Source organism: Bidens hawaiensis, unplaced genomic scaffold (assembly GCF_021521415.1).
Source record: "Bidens hawaiensis isolate Kalapana, Puna unplaced genomic scaffold, B.hawaiensis_p1.1 tig00009788_1, whole genome shotgun sequence".
Taxonomy (NCBI): domain Eukaryota; kingdom Viridiplantae; phylum Streptophyta; class Magnoliopsida; order Asterales; family Asteraceae; genus Bidens; species Bidens hawaiensis.
Genome location: NW_027491732.1, coordinates 139,029 through 147,863, shown reverse-complemented (window position 1 = coordinate 147,863; position 8,835 = coordinate 139,029).

Genomic DNA, 8,835 nt, shown 5'->3' with positions numbered 1-8,835 from the left:
CTCACGCGCGACGTAAAGACGTGTAATGTCGTGTCTTGTTGGTTTCGTAGAAACTCTTTGCCATGCAATTTAATAACCGCGTTGCAAAAGAATTGGAGACATTCACGTGAAGTTCTCTGAAACATTTGTAAGTATTCATCGAATTGGTCGGGTGGTTACCTGTCACTAATTGACGAATATCGGATGTGCATTTTTGAAGCGGCGTAAAACTTCGTTTGCCCTTCGCGTCGTAATATTCTTAAAACCATTCTTCGCTTGCTTCGACGTCAGCTACAATCTTTAGAAACAAAGATTTCAGCAAACGAAACCGATCCTTAAACGTCTCGTCATTGGATTTCGCCTCCTCCACAAAATAGTCGTTCACTAGCACTTCGTGGGCATGTATACGATCACGATCCACCATTTTTTTCTTTAGACGGCCCGAGCCTTCAAGTTCATTAATAACAACAGGAACCATTCAACAATGTCATCGTCCGAAGACGAAGAGCTATCGGTGTCTAGCGGAAATGAGTTGCTCAGAAATTCTATATTTTTTTGTTTTGAATTGAAGTGGTGAAGAAATAGGTTTTTATAGCAGAAGATTGAGAGTGTGTTTGAGTTGGATTTAATTTTGAGTTGGAATGAAATGGATGTTTATTTATATTGTTTAATTTTATTTTCTTATCCACCAACGGTCACCCCCCTCCCAACGGTCAATTTTCTTGGGCTTGCACACGTGATGGTCATCACGACCGAACCCTATCACGAGTGATGGGGGGACTGGCGGCGGTGTTCCATGGTGGACCACACATGATGGGTTGGCCATCACAGATCACCCCGTCCCCCTAATATTTCAAATAAAATTGTTAAAGGAATTGAAAGTCTAGGAGATGAAGTATGATAAGAACACAAAATGGGTATGTTTAGCCTAACCATTTATGCTTGTCTATTTTATTTAATTGTTACTTAGTTTTAAAATTTTGATTGGACCATTTTTTAATAAAATATTTGAGTCATACTTTGATTTATTATCTAGCCCAATTTTAGGCAATCCACTAAATAACAAATTCAGTTGAGCCTTTTATTTATCAACAGTATATGTAATTTTAATAATTTACTTTAAAAATTATGTAAAGAATTAGTTAGGAAGAAAACAATTTAATCAATGGGTGTAATTTTTCTAAAAATTATCAACAGGTTTAGTTGTTGATAAGTAATAGGTTCATCCTTTAGTACGACGCAATACACACTAATAAAACGAAAAAAATTGGCTTATGGCAAACCCATACCCAAGCTAAAAGGTGTGGATGTCATTTTGTTACCAATGCCACATCATACACTACTATACTTTACTCTTAACAACAACATCATGGAAATAGACCCCAATTTACCAGTTCACTACTTCTTTTTCTTTCATTAAAATAATAATATTTACATAGATTAATTTAGTTTTAAATTATTTATGCTAAACTAATTTAATATAAAAGATAATTGAATAATAAATACAAAACATTGATTTTTATAAACCAAAAGTATTGGTATTAGTTTTTATTATGTTTGGGTCCAAATAGAAACGGGCCACTATTCAGCCCATTCTAGGTCTAAATATATTGTTAAATGTTCACAACTAAAAACCCTAATTATTCAAAAGCTGTGCAACCACGTGCTTGTCTCTGTCTTTTTCTCTATCTTTTTTTTTTCTTTTTTTTCTTTAAGAAGGTTATTATGCAAGAAGAATTTGAGCATGGAATGTGTATGAAATTAAATAGGGGAGGGGTTATTGAGTGGTGAAAATAGCGGTGAATCCTCCACGAAAACTTTACCGTTGGGTGGCACCAACACGTGTGGGGCGGTGTTTACCGCCGGCGCCGCTCGCCAGGTCAGCTTTTGGGCGGCATTAAGGTGTCCATACCTGATAGTCTAAAGGGTATCTCCATACCTTGTGTGTACTGTAGATTGATGATGTTAGTGTAATTTTAATTTCTAAGTACGATGTTATGTTTTGTTTTCGGGTCTCTAGTTGTTTGCTAGTGCCCTTAGTTTTAACATATTGCCTTTCAAAAATAAGTAATTGGTATATAATAGTTTGTTTGATATTTTTTGTAAAAGATTTTCTAATCTTATTGTTGGTACATGTTTGTCAGTAGTTCATAGTCTAGTATTTGTTATCGAGTCTGTAATATAGTTAATGGTTTGTTTATGGTTTGTTTTGTAAACTAGCGAAGTTATCAGCAAGTTCGCTATGGCGAACTTGCTGATCTAGCGAGGTTACTGACAACTTCGCCAGTGGCGAAGTTGTCGTGTTTAAATAGAACGTTTCAGCAGAGAACGAGGGTTAGGGTTTTGGTTTTACGTTTTGTTTCGTTTTGTTCTCTGTAACAGTGACCTACTGTCACGGGTTTGGTTATTCAATATAACGTGGTTACCTTATAGCTCGTGTTCATTGTTCGTGTATTCAATCTATACAATATCTACGCTCGTATCTATATACGCAGGGATTCCGCACCTGCGTTGTTAGAGATTTCCCGTATACGATCCACGTCCAGGAACCTACAATTGGTATCAGAGCAATCGGCTCGATTGTGAGGTTCGGGATTTCACGCGGGTGTAGATTTCGTCTCATTTCGGGTGTTACCGGGACGAGTTTTTGGTGTGTTTAATCATTCAAGCTACCTACCAGTGTGTTTAAGCCTTTAAACCTTCAAAATTCTCGTTAAAATCCGAGTTTCAGATCTGAACTGTTCTTCGTGTTCATCGGGCGAAGTTACCGTTCATCGGGCGAAGTTGCTGAATTCAGGCGAAGTTGCCGTCACTGGAGATTAGGGTTTCGGCGAAGATATAAGGATTAGCGAAGTTAACCACAACTTCGCTTACCTCATAAGTTCGCCACAGCGAAGTTATCCGTAACTTCGCTTACCACCCAACTTCGCTTACCACCCAACTTCGCTTACATCCTAAGTTCGCCCATTTTAAGCGAAGTTATTTTTAACTTCGCCAAGCCAAGCGAATTTAAGATCCGCGAAGTTCTTGTTCAGCGAAGTTAACTTCCAGCGAAGTTATTCTTAACTTCGCCATCTGAGCTGTTTTAATATTTTTTTTGTGTTTTTCAGGTTTTTCAGGTTTTCGCAAGGATGTCCGCGATTAACATCTCAGATTTAGTCAAGATGGAGGTAGAGGCGGGGTCAGCCACTAAGGCCCCGAGGTTGATGAAGGGAACGGACTTCGTGGCATGGAAGGACAGGTTCATCCAGTATATCAAATATCAGGACGCCAAGATGTGGGTGTGCATGCAGGATGGATATGTACCTCCAACCATGCAATACGAAGGACGTGATGTGGTGAAGAAGTACAGTAAGATGGATGACGAGGAGAAGAAAATGTATGAGGCTGAGAGTAAGGCCCATGCTGCTATTACTATGGCACTACCTCAAGAAGTTCTTCATACATTCCGAAAGTACACTTCTGCAAGAGAGCTCTGGGATGCTCTGGAAAACAGATTCGAGGGGAACGTGGGTATACGTGCCTCAAAAATTAAACTTTTAAAAACCCAATTCTCCGTCTTCAAATATTTGAAGAATGAATCCTTAGATGATATTATCACCCGATACTATCACTTAATGACAGAGCTTAGCAACTATTCAATTGCCTATCGAGAGGAGGAGATCGTTGAAAAGCTTCTAGATGCTCTCCCACCGAAGTGGGAAATGTACACCGTGTTAATGAGGGATGACAGAGACTTTCCTAACTGTGACTTAGAGACTGCAGTAAACAAGCTCAGAACTTATGAGCTAAATATGGTACGAAAGGAGACACCTACAGACCAGATACAAGACCCTGGTATGTATGGTGCTAAAGTTAACTCAGGCTCAAGTTCAAGGCCTGAATCTGCTGCATTTTATTCGAAGGGGGAGTCAGGTTCTGACTCTGCACATGAAGGAAATGTTTCTGTGAACTCAAATGGGGACGTATGTTTTGTTGCTGGAGGATCTAGTGCTTCAAAGCCTCAATCCTCTACAAGTGGTTATTCAGCTGGTCCCACAAGCAATAATTACACCAAGATGCCTATGAGTGTAAAATCTGCTGAAGAGCAGTTTGCAGTCTACGCTTCATTTATTGCTTCATACGAGAATTATATCCAGGGGAAGATTGTGGACCCTGCCGTTCTTGATGAGGATTATGACCAGATTGATGCTGACGATTTGGAAGAAATGGATTTGCAATGGCAAATGGCAATGATCGTGAGACGGGTAAGACGTTTTATGAACAAAACAGGAAGAAAGTTTGTTGGTGGTAGGCCTGGATTTGACAAATCAAAAGTAAGGTGCTACAATTGTCAACAGTTCGGGCACTTTGCTAGGGAATGTAGGAATGAGAGAGTTGAACGGGGACAAGTTAGGCCTAACCAACACTCTGGAATTAACCGCGAGATCAATGCCATGTTAACTAGAGAGGCAGGAGAATACAACTGGAACCAACACTCAAGTGGTTTGGGTGAACAAGCACACATGGCTGAGACTGAAGCTGTAGAAGTTGAGAAGGTTGATGGAGAGAAGAAAGCAAATGAAGAAGAAACTGCTTTCATGGCGAACGATCAGGATGGTAGATCCAAGGTATGTCCCAAAATTATTTGTGCTAATTGTGAAAATTTGACTGAGCAACTAACCAATATAACTGATCAGTATGTCAAATTAGATGCTGAGTTTAAAACTGTTAAAGAAGATCACCATTTCATTAAAGCAAGAGAAAACAGTTATAAAGTTAAGATAAAGGCTTGTGAAAAAGACATTAAAAGTCTTAAAACTAAACTTGCTGAGAAAATAGAAATTATTGATCTTAGTTATGAGGTTTTGGAAGAAAAGACAAAATTGATTGCTGATAGAGATAAACAGATTGCTGACCACCAGGTAAAGGTGGTGGAACTGAACCGCAAACTTGAGCAGTTCAGAAACTCCTCGGCTATCCTTGATCACCTTGTGAGTGATCCAAGTACCTCTGCAAAGAGGGCAGGAATCGGATACCACGAGGTTCCACCACCCTTTAACCATAATTACACTTATAATCCAAGTGTTCAGAAATCTGTTGATTTTGAGATTGCTCAGTCAACCCCAATTAGAATTACTAGTGTCAAACCAAGTGTTAGCTGTGGCGAAACAAGTTCGCCTGTTTCTAGTGTGAATATTTCTGTATCAAGTCCAGTCTCATCAGATTCGGATATGTTGTCCGAATCTGGTCAGACAAAAGAAAAGGTAGAATTACCCACCAGTGGAGATAATGATAAAGTTTCTAAAAAGAGTTCTCCACTCAATCCGTACGTCCCACCTTATGTGAGACGAACGGCTGGTAATACTACCTCTACATCCAAACCAACATTTGACAAGAAAATGGAGAGTAGATGTTGCTTTAGATGTAACAGGTTAGGACATCTTGTTGCAGATTGTCCTTTGAAACCGAGATTTAGAGATGTGAAGCCAAATAAAAATGAGAATAAGCGTCATTTTATTCCAGCTAAAAATGAAAACTTTAAAAATTGCCAAAATGTAACGAATTCAAGTTTTCATAAAAACCAACCTCATTTTTCCAACCAAACCACAAGAAATAACACTTTCTATTCTCAAAGGTTTGGAAGGCATTACACTCAATCTGCAGGGAGATTCCCTAACAGGACGTACAGAAATTATCCTGACGCTAACTTGAGAAAGCCAGGGTACGGGATGTATCGATCCAAGACCAACTGGTCTTGGGTCCCAAGATTCTAACTCATTGTTTTATTGTGCAGGAACAGTTGAACAGGGCTGCCAACAATCTTTGGATTGTAGATAGCGGCTGTTCCCGGCACATGACTGGCAACAAACACTTGTTGCAAGATTTAAAACCTGTTCAGGGAGCTAGAGTTAGTTTTGCTGGTGAAAGTGGAGGACGAATAACTGGAAGAGGAACAGTGTCAAATGGGAGGATGACACTAGAGAATGTGAATTTTGTGGAGGAGTTAAAGCACAATCTGCTAAGCGTGTCGCAGATTTGTGATAAAGATTATACTGTCCATTTCACGAAAGATGAAGCGATTGTGTTAAAGCCTGGTTTTCAAATACCAGAAGAATGGATTGTGATGAAAGCTCCACGTGAGACAAACACTTATGTGATGGATATGAGGTCAACTGTAATGATAACTGGAGAATCATGTTTACTGACAAAAGCTAGCGAATCTGAATCGGAGCTGTGGCACAGGAGGATGGGACATATTCATCTTCGGAAGATGAACTACCTTGTCAGAAATGGGCTTGTGATTGGTGTTCCTTTAAAAAATTTCAACTTTGAAGATAAATGTATTGCATGCAAGAAAGGAAAACAACATAAGAAAAGCCATCTCACCAAGAAGATTAATTCAATAGGTGGTACTCTAGAGTTACTTCATATGGATCTCTTCGGTCCAGTGAATGTACAAAGTCTTGGCGGTACTTCCTACTGCTTGGTGATAACTGATGATTACTCGCGATACTCGTGGGTATACTTTCTGAAAACTAAAGATGAGACTGCTCAGATGGTAAAGAATCTAATTACAAAAGTTGAGAATATCATGAGCAAATCAGTTAAGTACATCAGAAGTGACAATGGGACGGAGTTCAAAAATTTTGAAATGGAAATCTTCTGTCTTCAGAAGGGCATTGAGCATCAATTCAGCGCTCCGTATACTCCACAACAGAATGGAGTGGCTGAAAGGAAGAACCGAACGTTGATAGAAGGAGCCAGAACTATGCTGGCTGACTCAAAACTTCCTGTGATGTTCTGGGCTGAAGCGGTGGCTACAGCCTGCTATGTTCTGAATCGGGTGTTAACGGTTAAGAAGCTTGGAAAAACGTGTTATGAGCTTATGCAAGGAAGGAAGCCCAACTTGTGCGGTCTTGAGCCATTTGGGTCTCCTTGTTCGATTTTGAAGCCTAACTCGAAATTTGGGGAAGTAGCTGATGAGGGAATCCTCGTTGGTTACGTTGTTGGGACCCCCAACAGACGGATCTTCAATACTTCCACTTGCAAGGTGGAGGTGGTCTGTAACACTGACATTACTAGTTACCAACCGCCAAAACCAAGCAATGGACCGGCGGAGCTCTTTGACTATGTTAAACTTTTTAAGTCGTTTAACGTGCCTGATCTGGAGATTTCTGAAGTGGAAGAAACTACTGCGACGAAGATGATTTTTGATGAGGAAGAGAATTTACTGCACCATCAGATGACTGAAACATCTCAACCTTCCACATCAAACCCTTTCAATACCCCTGCGGCCTCAACTGAAGACGAATTCATTAATCCGTTTCACTCTCAGCCTGAAACAACCATAGATGAGCTCTCTTCAAACTTAGAAGACAATCTGCATGTCGGTGCTGTACCGACCACGAGAATTCACAAGAATCACCCACTGGAGAATGTTATAGGTGATGTGTCCTCCGGTGTACAAACCAGAAGTAGTTTGACCGAGAACACCTGTGTCTATACCAGCATAAGAGACACAGGTATACTGAATGAATGTTTGTACTCCTGCTTTATAAGCCAAATTGAACCAAAAAATTATCAAATGGCTTTAAAGGACAGCTCGTGGGTCGATGCCATGCAGGAAGAGTTGGCTCAGTTCAAGAAGATGGAAGTGTGGACTTTGGTTGAAAAACCAAAGCATGTGCATGCTATAGGCACAAAATGGGTGTTCAAATGCAAGAGAGATGATAAGGGAATAGTCGTGCGTAATAAGGCGAGGCTGGTGGTTAAAGGTTTCAATCAACAAGAGGGTATTGATTACAATGAAGTTTTCGCTCCTGTTGCCCGGTTAGAAGCAATTCGACTGTTTTTGGCATTTGCTGCTTTTAAGAAGATGAAGGTTTTTCAGTTGGATGTTAAGAGTGCGTTCCTTAACGGGAAAGTTGATGAGGTTGTGTATGTTGAGCAACCTCCGGGTTTTCCAGACCCGGACTTTCCTGATCACGTATACAGGTTGAGCAAGGCATTATATGGGTTACATCAGGCTCCTCGGGCCTGGTATTCAACTTTATCTGATTACTTGCTGGAAAATGGTTTCGAGAGGGGGTTGATAGACAGCACGCTTTTTGTAAAGAGAGATGGATGTGACTTCCTGTTGGTTCAAGTCTACGTGGATGACATAATTTTTGCAGCCACAAGAGTATCCATGTGTCAGGATTTTGAGGACGTCATGAAGAAACGATTCGAGATGAGTGCAATGGGTGAACTAACTTTCTTTTTAGGTTTGCAGGTGGATCAAAGGAAGGATGGTATGTTCATTCATCAAACGAAATATGTTTATGATGTGCTGGAAAGATTCAAGATGGGGGACAGTTCTCCATTTGACACACCAATCTGCGTCAATCACAAACTGGGAACTGAATCAGACGGTGACGCGGATGTGGACCCTACTCAATATCGGGCGATAATAGGTTCTTTGATGTATTTAACTGCTTCTAGACCTGATATTATGTTTGCTGTTTGTCTTTGTGCTCGTTTCCAGGCAAACCCAAAGGAATCTCACATGAAAGGTGTGAAGAGGATCTTGCGGTACCTCAAAGGCAAGCCGAAACTAGGGTTGTGGTACCCGAAAGGTGGAGACTTTGAACTGATAGCATACTCGGATTCTGACTATGGTGGTTGTAATCAGAGTCGGAAGTCAACAACGGGAGGCTGCCAATTTCTTGGAGGAAGATTAGTTTCATGGCAGTGCAAGAAACAAACATCGGTTGCAATTTCAACATGTGAAGCTGAATACATGGCAGCATCCAACTGCTGCTCCCAGGTTTTATGGATTCAGCAACAATTGCGCGACTACGGTTTGAATTTTCTACTCTCACCCATTTTAATTGA